The sequence below is a fragment of the Pseudorca crassidens genome, chromosome 14 (genome assembly GCF_039906515.1).
Source record: "Pseudorca crassidens isolate mPseCra1 chromosome 14, mPseCra1.hap1, whole genome shotgun sequence".
Classification (NCBI taxonomy): Eukaryota; Metazoa; Chordata; class Mammalia; order Artiodactyla; family Delphinidae; genus Pseudorca; species Pseudorca crassidens.
Genome location: NC_090309.1, coordinates 1943747 through 1961425, shown reverse-complemented (window position 1 = coordinate 1961425; position 17679 = coordinate 1943747).

The window sequence follows — 17679 nt, the reverse complement described above, 5'->3', positions numbered from 1 at the left end:
TGCCAGCAGCTCCGCGAGCGCAGCCGCTCACACGGTTTTGTCCTCCCCCCGATCTGGCCCTTACTCCAGAGGCTACAGCGCACTGATAGAGATGGCGTCAGATCCACCAAAGAGAGAGAGATGCAGAAGGAGAGAGACGCAGAGAGGAGCCTGGGTCGGGGGTGGGCAGCAGCTCACCGAATTCTGTTACATTTGCTTCGGGGATTCTGTTTGGAACACACACGGCGTGTCCCTAATGAACCCCTCTGCAACGCCTTATTCTTGCTATGCTTTCCCAGGAGGGAGCCGCTGGGACGTGTGTCCCAAGGCTTTTTCCTCCTGGAGCTGATTTGAACAAAAGCTGCCCTAAATGTGCCCCTCCTTCCGAAGGTGCCCACGTACTTGAAACAGAAGCATCATACGTCTAAAACCAACAGGGCAGACGGCCACGATCCCCCACACTCTCTTTAGAGAAACAGTTGGTTCAGTTTGTGGCTGAAGAGATCGTATATTTTTCTCCCTATTCCCAGGCCCTCACTAGAGTGATTTCTGTACTTCTCAGTGCATTCCCCCAACCCGAATGAGTTTGCGCATATCCCAGCGCTTGCCACTTACCAGATTTTGTTGTTACTTGTTGATTCCGCCAGACCTTCTCCTCAACCCCCAAGTAGTAAAGTGATTACTGTGCATATATTTTTCTTTAAAATCAAAGTGGATTTTCATGGTTTTGCTCTCAGCACTTACAGCATCCCTAAGTGACCTGAGGATGTTCTGGGGTAACCCAAATTCCCAGTCGGGGTGTGCTAATCAGTGTGGTCCATTTTCTAAAGCTCTCCTTTCATCCCCCTTGCCCGGCTAATTGCAAATTGGTCCTAAGAACAGGGAAGGCTAAAGAAATGAGGAGAGGCCAAAGCCGCGGGTGAATTCTTACAGGAGGCCTCTGTGTCGTCCCTTCCCTGAGTCACTGGGCCTTTGTGCAGTCACTGCTGCCCAGGAAACAGGACCTCTCGGTCCGGGAAAATGCCAGCTGGATGATTTCATCTAATTGTTTAAAACCCAAGCAGCTTGCCTTCTCTGAAGGTCCCCGGAGTGATGAGAGGTGCTAACTGTTGAGGATTCTGCCCTGCAGTGCCTTGGCCCAGTGTCATTTCACACCATCGTGTGAAGGTCCTGCCTGTCCCCCCGCAGTCCCCAGCCAAGCGAGCCCAGCACAGGCCTGCCTCCGGGTCAGCTCTTGTCTGGGTGTAAAAGTCTTGGCATTTCTGTCTCCGCTTTGGCTGAAGGAGAGAACATTTTTCAATAGCACAGCTGAAGCGCTGCTTTCTCTACTTCAATGCTTTTTCTGGCAAAAGGATTTGCTGGGACGAGACCCAAAGAAAAGGGGAAAGGATTCAGGGAGGCCAGACACCACCTCCTGCGCACACGGCTCCACAGCCCATGGCTTCTTCCCGCATCTCGGTCCCTCCCCCGGGAGAGTTTCGCTTTTCCCCTGAAGACCACTATTCCACCCCACACCTTTGTGCTGTCTTGCCACGTCACACGTTAGAGCGTGTGGCAGCCCTCGGGCCCAAAAACAGTCCACCAAGTGCAGGCTCCAACCCGGACCAGGGTCCCTGCATACGCGGGATGCCCAGTGCCGCGTGTACCAGGACCTGCAGATGCAGGTCTGCCCCATCTGTCTACAGGATGCTTCAGGTAGCCTCGGTTCTGTGCCTCCACCTGTGGGCCCGTCTTCCTTTCTCTCAGTTTCTCCTCAGTGGACGCACGCTCTCCTCCCAAACATGCTTCTGCTTTCCAGATGTCTGGCCTGCTGGCCACAGGGCCGTGGACAGAGGGCAGAGTTGGGAATGGGGGTGAGATGCTGCTGGGAAACCTTGCCTCGTTTTCCGGAGAAAGCGTAGCTTCTCCCAGCGTGGATGACCCGCGAACACTCTGGCACCTTGTCCTTTGTCTCTGAGCTCTGGAGAGGGGCCTGAGAGGGTGCTGCCGGCTGGACCCCATCCCCCAAGTACCCTGAGCACATGTGACACAAGCTCAGGGAGGCCCAGGACCAAGGGGCGTGACTACAAGTTCACCAGGGAGAGAGGAAGACGGTAAAAGCATGAGTGCCCAAGTTCCACGTGGTCTCCTCTGAAAAGAAAATACTTTTTTAAAAAATTTTTTATTTATTTTTGGCTGCGTTGGGTCTTCATTGCTGCGTGCGGGCTTTCTCTAGTTGCAGCGAGCGGGGGCTTCTCTTGTTGTGGAGCCCGGGCTTTAGGCACATGGGCTTCAGTAGTTGTGGCACGTGGGTTCAGTAGTTGTGGCACATGCGGTCAGTACTTGTGGTGCACGGACTTAGGTGCTCCGCGGCATGTGGGATATTCTTGCACCAGGGCTCGAACCCATGTCCCCTGCATTGGCAGGAGGATTCTTAACCGCTGCACCACCAGGGAAGTCCCAATAAAATATTCTTGATGAATGTAGCTGGACCCTCGTTTCGTTTTCATATCAGAACCTTTATATTTTTCTCCACAATTTCTAGATAAATAGATATTTACTATAATATATGGAAACACACACTGTTCTATCCCATTTCCAATATACTAGGTTTCAGTTCTTGCCTATTTCTGTAAGTTTCTCAGTATATTTCTAGCCATTCACGCCGTGGTTGCATCCTGAGAAATCCTGAGTGTTTGCCAAGAGGGAACTCAAAGTTCATGGCTACCCATGTGAATGCAGACATGCCTACATGCCATATTTATATCAAAAGAGCCTGCAGTGGTATGTTTCCTCTTTAAACTAGGTTGTTTAAGAGAGTTACATATGTTTTAACGTTTCTGAGTGACTGGAATTTCGGAGGGTTTCAACATGTGTTATAAATGTTGTATTTTGCTGTGTTTTAATTAAATAATACAGCCTATACCTCTAGGACTTGGGTAATTTATTGAAAGTATCTTTGTAGTCTTGTACAGGAAGAATGTGTATAAATGGTCCATAAACCTTTGGAAAGAATGGGTAGTCTCATTCGCGGGTGTGTCAAATGTTTATTAAAACATCATTATTAATGACAGCATGTCCTTGCTCTTTTACTATCTTCTTGAGATATTAGAGTGATGTTATGAAGGTATAAAGATTCTCACTGCTCTTGTTTCAGACAATAAACTGTTTCATTTACACCTCTGTTTGTGCATGTGACATTTTCCGATCATCGCCTCTAGCTTTTTAAAAACTAATAGGCTTTATATCCTAAGCAATTTCAGGTTTAGAGATGAGCTGAACAGAAAGTACAGAGGGTTCTCAAATATGCGCCCCTCCCATCTCCCCATCACTGATATGTTACACGAGGGTGATGTGGTCTGTTTGTTATATTTGTTATGTGTCTGGTACACCTTCTATGTTTGTCCCAAGTTCTTGGATATTCTGTTCTGTCTTTTTCATTCTCTTTGTCTTTGCATTTCAGTTTTGGAAGTTTCTACTGCCATTTCCTCAAGTTCACTCATTTTTCCTTCACCCGTCTCCATCTACCGATGAGCCCGTCAAAGGCATTCTTAACTTCTGAGCAACGTTTTGATTTCTAACGTTTCTTCTTGATTCTTTCTTACAGTTTCCATCTCTCTGCTTACATGATCCGTGTGCTGTGTCGTGCTGTCCAGGTTTTCCGTCACTAGCCCTGGCTTATAAGTCACTGTTGTGTTAAATTCTGGCTCTGCTAAGTCAAATCTCTCTGTCGTACCTGAGTCTGGTTCTGATGCTTGCTCTGTTCCTCAGACTGTGTTTCTTTCTTTTTTCTTTTTAATTCAAAAAAAATTTTGTTGAAGCATAATTGATTTACAATGTTGTGTTAATTTCTTTTGTACAGCAAAGTGACTCTGTTATACATATACATATATATACATATATATATATATATTCTTTTTCATATTTTTTCCACTATGGTTTGTCACAAGATATTGAATATAGTTCCTTGTGCTATACAGTAGGGCCTTGCTGTTTCTTTCTTTCGGCACGTCTTGTAACTTTTTTTTGCAAACCTGTGTAATACACCAGGAAAAAGGAATTGAGGTAAATAGGTCCTTAATGTGGTGCTTTATGCTTTTCTGCCTGGTGCTGGGGTGTGTTTGCTATTTGCTACAGCTATAGATTTCAGAGGCAAAAATTTCCCTGGTCTCCTTGTTTCTGTCTCCTCTGTTTTTTTTGGGGGGGGGGCGTGCTGCAGGGGGGTTTCTAGAGCTTCTTAGATAAGCCTGAGATGTGCTGTTTCGGTTTTATTACCCTGTTATTACCCAGAAGCCCCACTGATGTGGAGGTAAGATATGTGGGCAGGGCAGGTCCTGTGTTTTTATGATTAGGTCTTAGTCCTAGCGAGCCAGCGCTCTGGGCCGTGACATGAGCAAGTGTTTCTCAGGTTTGCCTGCCGCCACCGCTTGTGTGTAACGGGAGGGCTGGGTGTTCCCTTTCTGCCGTGATGCTTACGCTCTGGTGAAATAACTCCCCTGAGGGCAGGCCCTGCAAGGACAGGGAGCTCGGGGGATTTACAATGGCGGACTTTCCTCTCTTCTTGCTGAAAGCACGTCTCATGTTCATTGTGAGAACTAGATGGGGTCCTGGAGATAAAACTCAAAAATTTGGGGTCCCCTGGAGTTTTTGCCTCTCAGACTCGTCAACACCAAGCCTCTATCAGTTCATCAATTACAGTTTAAGTTTTCCTCCCCCAGTGCCTGTGCCTGGGAGGGTCCCACTCCCCAGCTTCTGCTCTGCCGTCTCGCTTCCCTGTGTCCACCTGTCTGTCTCCAAGTTGGGGGCATCGATTCAGCCTCAATGAATCTAAGAATAGTCGTTGGTTTTCAGGTTCTCAACTTTTCTCTTCCTGTGGGGATGGAAGTGATGACGTCTAAGCTCCCCTTATGCCAGGCAGGAAACAGAACGTCCTCTTACAACCTTATCTTTTATGGCAAAGTGAATTCATGTCCTTTTTATAATAAAACAAGACCCTTCTTCAAAACATGTGAAAACCTCCTGCAAACCTAAAGAAACATGAGTTTCAATAGTGTTTACATCTAAGCCTGACTCAGTTAGCTTCTGCTTCCACTTGGAAATCTGACTTCCTAAAACAAATTTCTAATGAAATGGGCAGTTTGATGCATTTTCTTCAACCTTCCCATTTGACAAATCCCCAGGCACCCTTTAAGATCCAGGTCAGACATGACCTTGAAGTAAGTTTTAGTGAATTGTTTTTCCATGGTGCGTTCACATACTGGACACGCATTAGCTTTGGAATTTGTCACATTATACTGTAGCGTTTGCATATATTCTTCATTAAATTGTGATCTGCCTTGAAAGTTGGAATCTTTAGATATTAGTATCTGTGAGCACGTTGTCTGCACACTGAAGGAGCTTAAATGCTTCTTGTTGAGAGGCAGGAGAAGTCTCATCAAGAAGGGTTTGGGCCAGGGAAGTGCGTTGCACACAACCACCAAAAGCCTATGAAATAACTGAATTTACAGTCTGCCGTCCCTTAATTCCTACTGGATTAATGTAAACAATATTAAAAAGTTGAACGGGAAAGCTAAGATAGAGAATTTTGACGATCAGGTCATCCATTGTGGAATTTGCCAGGGTACGTTGGTTTTACAGGAGTTGCTATGATAGGTGAGAAGTGACAGCTGATTCATGATGACATAGTTTACACGGGAAAACATAAAACCATCAGGGTGATGTAAGTATTGATACCTGACAGCGTACGGATGAGCACTTTATAAACTAGAAACTCATGTTTTAAACATAGTTTTGGCAAGCAAGTTAACAATGGGACTGAAGGTTGATTGAAAAATCTAAGCCCTTCAGCGTTTCATTTAAAATAATAAGAAAATAGGGTTGATGTAAAGACATGAGAAAATCAAGTGTCGTTTCATAATCTTCTCTGCATATTTATCAGGAGAGAAATGGATTCTTAATTTAAGGCATAAAATGAAATTAATCAAATCCCAAGTCTGCTGTCATTTTTATCCTCTTACTCTTGGTGATGGTCTAAAACGTGAAATGAGCTCAGTTAAATAAAATGAACAAAGTGTAAATATTGCAGTTTTCCCATTATAGTTATTCTGACTACTTGGATAAACAAACAACATGGGTTGATATTTGCATATCTGCGTAATATTAACAATTATGTAAATGGAATAGAGCTGCAAAGGTTCATAGGCAGGAAAATCCTACGTGAATAGATGCTCAGGTGGATTTTGTGGTGAGTTCTCGGCATTTTTATGACCTCAGGAAGCCACTTCTCTCTGAAGGAAAGCCATTTCCAGTTCTTACTATAAAAAAGAAAACAAATCTTACCTCAATTACAAAATAATAGTATGCAATACAGTATACCTTGCTTTAAGGAAAATTCAAATGTAAAAATTCAGGATTCGAGGGAACGTAAGTAAATGGATGATTTCTTATATTCTAAAACAATTTGATAGTATTTATTACTGAAGTACATGTAAAGTATGGCTTGAGTTGACATAAAAAACACATACAGTTTCTTAGGAACACATTTATTGCACAAAAGCTATCAGCATTTATGACTTTATCTGTCAAGATACAATTATTAAAATTCCACAACTGCTTGGCATCGCAATTCATGATGTTTTCACAAAATAACTGCATGGTCCCATCGTTTTAAAACAGGACTTTGAGAACTTATTCAAAAAACAGAAACAGACTTACAGATATAGAAAACAAACTTATGGTTACCAAAGGGGAAAGGTGGGAGGGGGAGGAATAAATCAGGAGCTTGGGATTAACATACACACACTATTACATATAAAATAGATAACTAGTAAGAACCTACTGTATAGCACAGGGAACTCTACTCAATACTCTGTAATGTATGGGAAAAGAATCTGAAAATGAATAGACATATGTATATGTATAACTGATCCACTTTGCTGTACACCTGAAACTAACACAACATCGTAAATCAACTATACTCCAATAAAATTTAAAAAAAAATAAATAAGTAAATTATAAAATGGATGTTGGGGACGGTAAAAATAAATAAATTAATTAATTAAATAAAATAGGGCTTTGAAAGTGCAGATGTGGTATGTGCAACAATTAGAGAAAAGTATGAACATAAGTAAACCGCAGCAGCTCGTGTAGCATCCTCCACTTGCTTCCGTGGAGTGTATGTGCTTATTTATTTTGGCTCATTAAGGGCTGCACGTTACCTGTGAGTCTGAAATAGAAGCACGTGTCTGTGGCGGGGTCAGCACAGGGCTCCAGGTGGACGGCGGAAGCATCCGTGAACTTAGACAAGGCAGCGCTGTGCAGCGGCGTTCGTCCCGCTGAACCCACACAGGGCTCCACACCTAGAGGTCACGCTCTCCATTTTAAGAAGAATGCACACGAAACTCGAAGATGACTTAGCTGAGTAATTGGTGGCAAAGACAAGATCGGAATCCCAGTCAGTTACGGAGCTCACAGAACCACAGATCTTTCCAAGGTCTGGAAGCCGTCCTCACTATCGTCCACACCACCGAATTGACCTTTCTTGAGGGCATCTGTGTCCCAGACACCATGCTGGATGCTTTCCCTACCACATCTCACTTGGTCCACCACTCCCTGAGGTAGGGCCCACTGTCTGCATTTAGCAGAAGCGGACTGAAACTTTGGTAACTTTAAAACTTCATCCGCATCCCACTTAGATGCGATTTTTCCCGCTGAATCTATGCCGCAGGTCTATTGCACTCGGAGTTCTGTGTCCTCAGGCTGTAAATCATGCTCTCTTACAGTAAGGGCTCCCCAGGCTCCTCTCTGAGCTGAGATATGGTTCATCTGCCAACTCCAGCCTATTTTGTATGCCTCCCTCAGGAATTTTGGAATTTCTCAGAAACACTGGGTATTAATTTGCAAAATGGCACATGATCTATGTAAACTGCAGAGAGATGCTGGCCGTGCTGGTTGTCCACTTCCGAGTCCCAGAAGGGACGGTCAGCCATCTTCTCTTTTCCATCTGTGCTGTGTCTTCGTAATCCCTTGTCGGGGGTAGGGGGCTGTAAATAAGGTTGTGGTTAAACTTGAGTTGACGAGGGGGATGAAGAATTCCAGGACCTGGCAGGTCAGTGTGGTGGGTGGTGCTTCCTTGCGGGCACAGACATCACTCTGTTCTGTTGGTGGCAGTCTGATGGGGCTAATGGCGTGTAAAGACAGTGGACCTTGGTCCCAAGTCTTCAACGAGTGGGACTCATGAGAGGCTCATAGTGAAAAGGGACAGAGTGACATAGAACTGCATGGATCTCAAAGGAGTACCTTCTTCCTCCAAGAGGGAACCATCAGGTATCTCCTCCTGGTTCTGAGCACAGTCCTAGGAAATAGCACAAGAAGGAGAAAAAGCACCCTGGTTCTGAGCACAGTCCTAGGAAACAGCACAAGAAGGAGAAAAAGCACTCTGCCCTGGAGAGACTGGAAGGGATGTAATGTCCTCTGAAGAGAAGCATGTTTCTGCTGGGGTCAGGAGCCCTTAGTGAGGATTTGAGGTGTCAGTGGAGTGTGTTCAATCACGAGACAGGTGTTCTGTAGAGGGGCGTGGATGCTTTCAAGGAGGGGAGCCATGGGGGTAAGTCATCAGAGGGTATATGAGATGCGGCTTCCACCTCAGGACAAAGAACACGGAGAACAGGGATGTGTGTGTGCGTGACATGGGACATCTAGCTGACCCCAAGGTGACACAGCAACAATCCCGAGTCCCTAAATAGAAGGGAGGTTTCCAGATGTCTCTGGGGTTAGCTGTGGCCAAAAAGCATTAACCCTGGATGGGGTTCAGTTCTGTTCATTGAGACTGCCTTGCTTTTCTGATGTGAGTCCCTGTGGTCTCACTTTTGTCTGTTCCTCTACAAGGCTGTAACTGTAAGAGTCACTGAGCTTAGAATTCTAGGGGTGTGTATGGAGGTGTAAACCAAAGACCATTTTGATTTCATCCCAAACTCATGATTCTCCCTTCTGCCTTCATAATTCTGGTGAATTATGTCGCCCTGTCCACAGAGCCTCACTTTTCTATGGGGAGGGAGGTAAATGTTTTCTACAAGACTTTTCTTCGTCCAAGTTTACATTTTTGACCCAAATAGATTAGTTTTAAAAATCTCATGTGGTACGAAAAAAGAAAAACCAATCTTCAGTTTCAGAAGGCTTTGGCAAGGCTATTTTTCAGAGAAGACAAGGGATGTTGAAAACATTCCAAAGTTCTTAAAATACTGATACACGGTCCCGTAGGCATGTCTAAAGATCAGGCAGACAGACGGCTGTAGGGGACAGAGAACACGTTATTCTTAGTCAATGTCCCTCACTTCAGCCAGACCAAATAGCGTGTAGTCCAACAAAGCCTCAGATCTCACAAGATAATTTTTGTTTTCTTTCCGCTGAGCGCAAGTGGCCACCCAGCCTCCCGGGAGCTCAGGGAGGATTGGTGAGCATCTCAGACACCTGTGTGCACCTGCCAGCACACGGGGTTGCAGGAGGACACCTCCACATCGAGGTGCCCCTTACAAAGACGGGGAAAGGGTTTAACCCTGGCAAATCCTACTTGTTTTTCCAGACGTTTGAAGGAATTTTTAAGGAAATGTGCCTCTTTACTCTCCTGACGCAGTGGAATGATCTGCCATGAGATTCACAGTGTGTTTCTAGTTTTCCCAAGAAATGTGAACTCAAATGCAAAACTGCATTGTTCCACTTTAATTTTCATTTAAGTCCTATTTCTATGACTATAAATGTAATAGCTTATTGTAGAAAATGCATAAAATTACAAGGAAGCAATCAAAATCATGCATATGGGCACATGGGCACCATGAAACTCATTTTAATGAAAGCAAGATCTGGGAAAAAATATATAATTCTCATCAAACTGACTTCCTCTCTGCCATCTCAGAGAGAGGTTTTTAAAAATCATTTAAGGTAAAGATTGTTGTTCCATTTGGTTTTGCTTAATAAATTCCTCTTGACTCCTCTGGTGCCCTATAACATAGGGCACTCTTGGGTTGTTTTTATTTTAATGAATAGCTCAGTTTATAACACATTATATTGTAACACATTACAGTGTACATGAATAAATGGAATTTGACTGCATTGTCCTTTCTGAAAACATTTGCCAACTTGGCACGGCACTTTTTGCTAGAATTATCTCTACACACTACGTGATTTCCCTTCTCTGCCTGGCCATGCCACAGTTTTTTTGTTTTTGTTTTGTTTTGTTTTCTTAAATAATCTGTTAGTGAAATAACATGTGGGGAATTTCTAATTCCATGTCTGTTACATAGTACATGCTCAGAAAATGCTATTCACATTATTGACAACAATGTAGGATTTTAAGTTAGTAGCAATTCTGCAAATGCATGACATAGAAATAAATGACAGACGTGAATTGGTTTGTAGGACCATCATTTATTAGGTATGGGAACCTGTACAAGGAACTATGATCTTATGAATCCCAGCTTCCTTATATGTAAAGAAGGAAAAACGATTTCTTATAAATCTCAAAGAGTTGTACTAATGGAATAAAATATATGAAAATGCCTAAGGCTGTACTTAGTACAGTGTGTACTCAATTACCAGGTTCTGTTCCCTTCCTTCCTTTCTTTATTTGTCCACCCTTTCTCCCCAGCAGAGTATCTGCTAAGTTTTATAGCAAGTGGAAGAATTTGACTCTAAGCACCATGATGGTTGAGATTTGTTCATTTCTGTAGGTACAGTCAAAAGAATACTTGGTAGGACAGAGTTGAGTAAATGGTTAGATGAATGCATGAATGAATGAATGACTCATGCGTTGGCTGCTTTTATTCCAAGTCTGTCGTAGAACTAGACAGCTGGGGAGGGCAGGCTGAGTGATGCACCTGGATACATGGGTTATATATCACTGCATGACAGATTACTCCACACTCAGTGGCTTTAAACCACAAGCGTCATTATTGCACAGTTTCTACGGCTCAGCATGCAGGTGTGACTTAGCTGGTTACCTCTGGCTCAGTGTTTCTCATGTGCTTGTGGTCAAGCTGTTGGTTTGAGCCGTGGTCACATCTGAAGGCTCAAACGTGGCAGGTGTGTCTGCTGTTGAGCATCTCACGTGGCTTTGACCAGGCTCCATCCCCTGCCATGGGAAACTTTGAACAAGACTGCTCACGACGGGCTTTACCCGGGCAAGTGGTCCAAGAGAACAAGAATATACTGGATGGCTTAAAATAACAGAAATTTATTCTCTTACAGTTCCTGAGGCCAGACATCCAACATTGAGAGGTCGGTGAGCCAAGCTCCCCTTGACGGTTCTGGGGAAGACTCCTTCCTTGCCTCTTCCAGCTTCTGGAGGCTCCTGGAAATTCTTCACGTTCCTTGGCTTGTAAAGGCCTCATTCCAATTTCTGTCTCCTTCTGTACATGGCCTTCTCCCTGTGTCTCTGTGTCTGAAACTTCCTCTCCTTATATGGACAGTAGTCATTGGATTAGGCCCACCCTAATTCACTATGTTCTATCCTGACTTGGTTACATTGCCAAGGACCCATTTCCAGGCTTCAGCGCTTTGGTCTTTAGTATCTATCTTGGAGAGACACAATGTAACCCATAACAGGGGTAACAGAGATAGCTTGGTACATGGAAGCCTCCAGGGGCCTTTCCAGAATTACTTACAGGTGCTGAATTTTGACAGGAGCTTCCCTGTCAATGGAATTCTCTTTTCCTCATGAGTCTACCTCCTGTGAAAGAGACCAAGGGAGGAAGTAGAAATGACACTAAACCATACAATGGGCTTCAGAGGAAGACAGGTGTCCATGCAGGGCTGCTTCCCTTCTTCGTTGCTCACCTGGAGCAGAAAAGGGTCCAGGGATCTCCTCCACCTCACCTGGATCCGCAGGGACCAACCAACCAATTTGTGACACACTCTCAACTCTCATTTGATTATAAAGCAATACAGACATTCATAAGTCTCCATAATAAGAGAAAGCAAACAGAAAAAAAACCATTCTACACCTGGTGAGACATAGCTCAAAGGAGGGGGACGTTATGAAAACTCACAGGAAGTAATTTCCTGAGATAGATTTACTCTAAGGAATGCGAGAAAATTTAGAAAATTTCTGATTAGTCCTCCCACCAAGAAAATTAAGGAGCATTCATTTTAAGGTTAGAAAAATCTAAGATCAGAGGAATTCAGATAAAAAATTTAAGAACAGGAATTCTGTATGAAAGATATTACAAAATTACTTCTTGTAGGAAGAATTTTGAGAATTTAAAGAACTTGAAGGAATTTAAAGGGTAAGAAAAAGAGAGAGAAAATGAGAGGAAAGGTGAAGACAGTCCTGTACATGCAGTTTGATGTTTATAGGACCCTCCAATTAATAGAGGAAATCTTTTTCCAGTAAAGTGCAGAGCACAAAAGCTCGCAAAGTACCAATTGAAATGAATAAACTGGTAACAATTTCCAATCTGAGAATTTTTAATTTTAAGGCAAACAAAGGAAAAAAAATTCATGAATATCCAATTACAGCTTAAACAGGCTCCCCTTCTTCACTAGCAAATAGTGTCCACACTGCACCAAATTGCTGTCTATTCCAGCGCAAGATTTCCAAGTTGTTAGTCATATGCAAATGAATAGAAAAATCGTGTTTCTCATTGGTGTATAAAGCATACCATCAATGGACCTCTCCTGGAAAAATGTATATTTTTGCCAACTGACATAATAACTGACTAATTCAGGAATGGGGAAACATAGTAGAAAAAAATAATAGGAACAGATGAAACCAGTTATATAAAGAGTGCTGTTAGAAAATTGTGCAAATAACTTTTTTGAAAGACAAAATCATAACTTGATAATAATAATGCCATTTATTAAGGGCTTGTGATGGATTTAAAACTTTAATCACACAAATCTTCTATAACAATATGGGCCTAAAATCCAAGGTGATAGTAATGAGACAAGAATCATCAGGGGAGGAGGAAGAAGGAATGGGAGAAAAAGGTGGGCTAAATTTCTTTTCACACATACGGTAAAAACAATAGATACTGTTTCTTTCCTTGCTAATTCCAGTTAGGAAAAATAGATACAACTCTCTAGATAGATAGATAAATAGGGATATCTATCTAGATATGTCTATCTATCTATCTATCTATATATGATTGGACTCACACATTCCAAGTCACTATGTAAGAAAAATGAACTAAGTTTAAATAGTTCTGAAGAGACCAAAAATAAACAAAAGCCATTTTATTGAGCCACACTCCATATAGATGTCCATCCATTTCAGAAGTGCCCCCAGACTCACCAGTCCAGAAACAATCACACATATTAGAAACAACATCAACAGAATAGAAAGGAAACAACGTACCTTCTATTTTTCCGTCAGCAGTACCTGGTGGCTGCCAACATGTTTTCTTCTTAGATTTCTCTGCAGCTTAGACCCCTGGTCCTGCTCAGAGCCCCTGAAACGTAAAAGAATGATTTCCATTAAGTCAGATTAATCTTCAGTATGGCTGGAAGAACGACCTCTGGCTAGGTAACCTATCTGAATGGGAAGAAAATATTGCACAGTATCAAGCAATTCAAACATCTATTCCTAAAACCACAACAGTGCAAAATCTAGGAGTCAAGCAAATGGAATCCAATGTCTGCGAACCAGTTAGCATGCGTTATACAGAATCTTGAGAAGTAAGCCATTCATTTCTGGATAAAACTACACTTAAATCTCCACTGAGTAACTTAGAACTTCAGACTATGTAGGAGATTTCATAATGCTCCAGTGTCCAAAAATGTTCATGTTAAAGATTACAAATTTTTATGTTGCATCTTAAAATGTGATACTTTCGTCTGTTGTCAGGGTAGGCAAAGAATGGCTAACTATTATCTTTGCAGTCAAGCTTCATCTATAAATGAATCTGGTTATTAATTTTATCCTTCAGTCAATGGTAGGGTGGAGCCTTACAGCCATCCTTCTCTGATTTAGGATTTATGGACGATAGTACATTCTTCAGGACAAGTAGAAAAGATTTTGAGAATCAATCTTCCATTTTTACTTGTTAGTATTGTCTTTTTAAAAAATTTTTTTTATACTATTGGTGTATTACTTTCTATCTTCTTCAGCCTCTGAGCCTCTGAGGATAATTCTGGATGATCTTCTGAGCTGAGTCGACAGAAACTCAGGAATGTGTGGAATTCACAATCCGAGTCAAGAAGCTTGTACTTCTGCACTGGACTCAGAAGACATCTGCTATTTCTGTTCTTACCGTGAACTGAGAGCCGCGATGCCCCTCGGGCCTGAAATCGGAACTTAGAGGGAGCCTGACAAGGAGAGCTTTGAAGTAAGAAGAGATGGGGATCGAGACCATTTGTGAGTTAACTAAAGCAGTCAGCATCCCAGGATGCCACCTAGATTGTAAGAAAATAAAACCTGAGTAACAATTTAAGAATATCAAAGAAAAGCTAAGAACCACTTACAGGAAAGCCGCATGGGAGAGAGCAAATCAAGGTAGTGAAAAGGGAGGTCTTCAAGAGGTAGGAGCCATTGAGACTTGACTTCAAGAAATAAACACAAAATCTGTGTAGTGAGTTCTGAAGACTGAAGGCGTTCTGTGCGGGGACCAGAAAGGCATTGCCTTCCTTACCCAAGAAGGCACTCCTGTGACTGACCCCTTCAGGATCCCCAGCACTTAGTAGGATGTCTGACATACAGCGGTGCTCATTCTGGGCTTATAAACGAATCCAAGAGTCGGATGGCTGACCGCACATGTCTTGGAAATTTCCCACAGGTGTTAGAGAAGGGGGTCAGAGAATGCAGATCTAATCCCCCGACTTCAGAACAAACCTCCCTGCTACTATGGGAGGTTTTCTACAATTATCTCAGTTTTGCTTACCTCAGAATATTATCTTGTCAATCTCAACCTCCCTAACTATCCCTTCTCCCCATCCTTTCCCCTGGCAACCGTAAGTTTGACATGTACACTATATTTTGACATGACTGCTATATTTAAAATGGATAACCAACAAGGACCTACTGTAGAGCACAGGGAACTCTGCTCAGTGTTATGTGACAGCCTGGATGGGAGGGGAATTGGGGGGAGAATGGATACGTGTATATGTATGGTTGAGTCCCTTTGCTGTGCACCTGAAACTATCACAACATTGTTAATTGGCTATACTCCAGTATAAAATAAAAAGTAAAAAAAAAAGAATATTATCTTGTAATAAAACTCAAAAATCCCTCCTCAAACATAAAACCATGTATGTGTTTCAGAGAGACCTGGGGAATCTCTTATCTAATCTGCAGGCACAACCTTGGGGTCAAAGAACACAGGTGGGAGAATAAGTGATGGGAGTGAGGAAAGAGAAGCCAGTAGGTGGAAACCTGGGGACCTGGGGGAAAACAGTGAACCAGCAAATAGCCCCAAATAGGAATCAAATCGGAGTTCTCCTGCAGGAGGCCTGGCTTCCCCAGTAAACATGCAAATGCGTTTTCACCTCCCCTCTGTGAAAGATTTGGCGATGATAAGTTAAAAGAGGGTGACCTATTTGATTTTTGCAGTTGTGAGGACAGTAATTGGAATTATATACAAATAATTCTGGTCCAGAAGCACCCTTAGTGATGGATGATACCAGATTGTCAGATCTGTTCCTGTCCCCTGATCCCCACTGGCTCACAGCCATCCGGGTACATTGTTCCAAAGATAAACACTTTTCTCTAATTTTTTGCGTCTTTGCTTCGGGAGTAATCTGATATCACAGATACGTCTTATTTTTCAAATAATGAGCGCCAACCAGATGCCCAGTAAATATTTGTTGTTTCATTATTACTGAATTATGTCTTCATTCCAACCCAATTCCTGTGCATAAACACACTTCTTTCTTCTTTTCTGTAAACTTCTTTCCTCTCAAATTAACCTGTGAGATCAAACTCTAAAACAAGGGATTGTGAGTCTTCCGTGACATGGATTGGAGTAGGGAAGAGCCCTGCATTGCGTCCCTTCTCCTGGACCTCGCTTCCAATGTTAGGAGCAATTTCATTTCGTCTTTGGGAAAACATTATAGTAGTGTTTTACTGAAGGGCGAAACCCTGTCTTTCTAAGGGTAAAGTTTCCATTCTGGAGTAGATCGGTGTTTACACGTAGCTGCTTTTGATATATGTCCACGTAAGCATATGAATGTGAGGTCCCTGAACTCCACAGAACAGAAAGAGAGACGCACGCAAGATTCCACGCTCTGAATTCTTGCCTCGTCGGTGTTTAATGACTTAACAGCAAACCCCACAGCGGCAACTGTTGGAGCATTTCTCTGCTTTCCAGAAGTTGCCACTTGGGAGCTGGGAGCAGAATGCCTAGAAGGCAGACCTCAGCCCATTTGCCGACCCAGCAAAGTCGTTATCTGCAGAGCAGCGTTGACGGCAGCTGCAGCAGCAGCGGCAGGAACCCGGGGGCCAGGCTGGCATGGAGATGGCAGCCCGGGCGGCTGGATTCGGAAGCAAACCCTTGGGTGCCCCCCTCCTCCAGCCCGTGACAGTGCCCGGCTCAAGGCAAGGTCAAGCCAACCGGCTGGACCACGGTCCAAAGTTACTCTTTGTAAAAAAGACAAGAGTTGTCCCACGCAGTGCTTCGAAGACAGCCAACTCCATACAAGACGCTTAGAAATACAGTCCCTAAATGCCTTCAGTAATCATGGATTATAAAATACGAAGAGAAAGTGACAAATAGGCAAAGCCTGTTAACTTGGTAGCTTTGCAGACAGAGCAAGAGCAAGAGATCAACACATCACTCTTTCCTCTCGCCAGGTCCAAGCACAGAAATGCTTCCCAGATGTGACTTCTACCTGCTAACACAGACCTAACGTTTACTCCTAACTCAGCTGCTGCCCCCACCTTCTGGGTGACACGGTACAAAGGACTGTCTGGCCCTCAGTTCACACTATCCCCCCGACGCTGTGAACTGCCTGTCCACTAGAGATCTTGGGGAGCAGAGGGGTCAGCGTGAGGAAGACATGCTAAAATGATGGAAAAGGCAGGTGACAGGGCTCCAGAGGGGACCAGGGTGCCCAGCACAGGTGGTACTGCTGACAAGCTTGGCTTTAGTTTCCCTTTTCCTGGGGTTATTTCCTGGTTCCCTGATGGGCCTCGGTCCACATTTATCTTTTCAAAGGCTGAGTTCTGCTTGAAAAAGTGAGTTAGTATCCTTATCTTGCCGGTGACAGCCAGCTGACATGTCTCTAAGGCCCAAATCCATTCTACTTCCCCAAAAGTTGTCCGAAGGAGTCCCACATGGGTGGAAAGGTTGAAAGGACAAATGGACGGAGAAAGGACCTTAGGCTGAGAGTAACTGACACCCCGTGCACAGGATTTGGAATAAGAGAAGAGGCTGCCGTTGGGTGGTAGTTTCCTGGAAATAGTGAATGATTTAAGAAATCAATGCGATATTTGGGTTCTTTAAAAACTTGGTTAGGAAGACCCATTTCCATTTATCACCTTATTTTCATTTTTATTTTTTTTATGATTTCTGAAGTATATTTCAAACTTTTAGTATGAATTTTTTAAAAGAATACTGTTAATAAAGCAAATAAAATATATTGAATCTGAAAGATATGTCTCGTTTATCTTCTAATTCGTTACCCTGAGCACTGATCGATTCATGTAGCTTCTGAAACCATGAAATAAAGTTCATAATTGTGGAGATGGAGTTGAGAAAAGCATGGTACAAACAAATATCCTGGGCCTTTATCCAG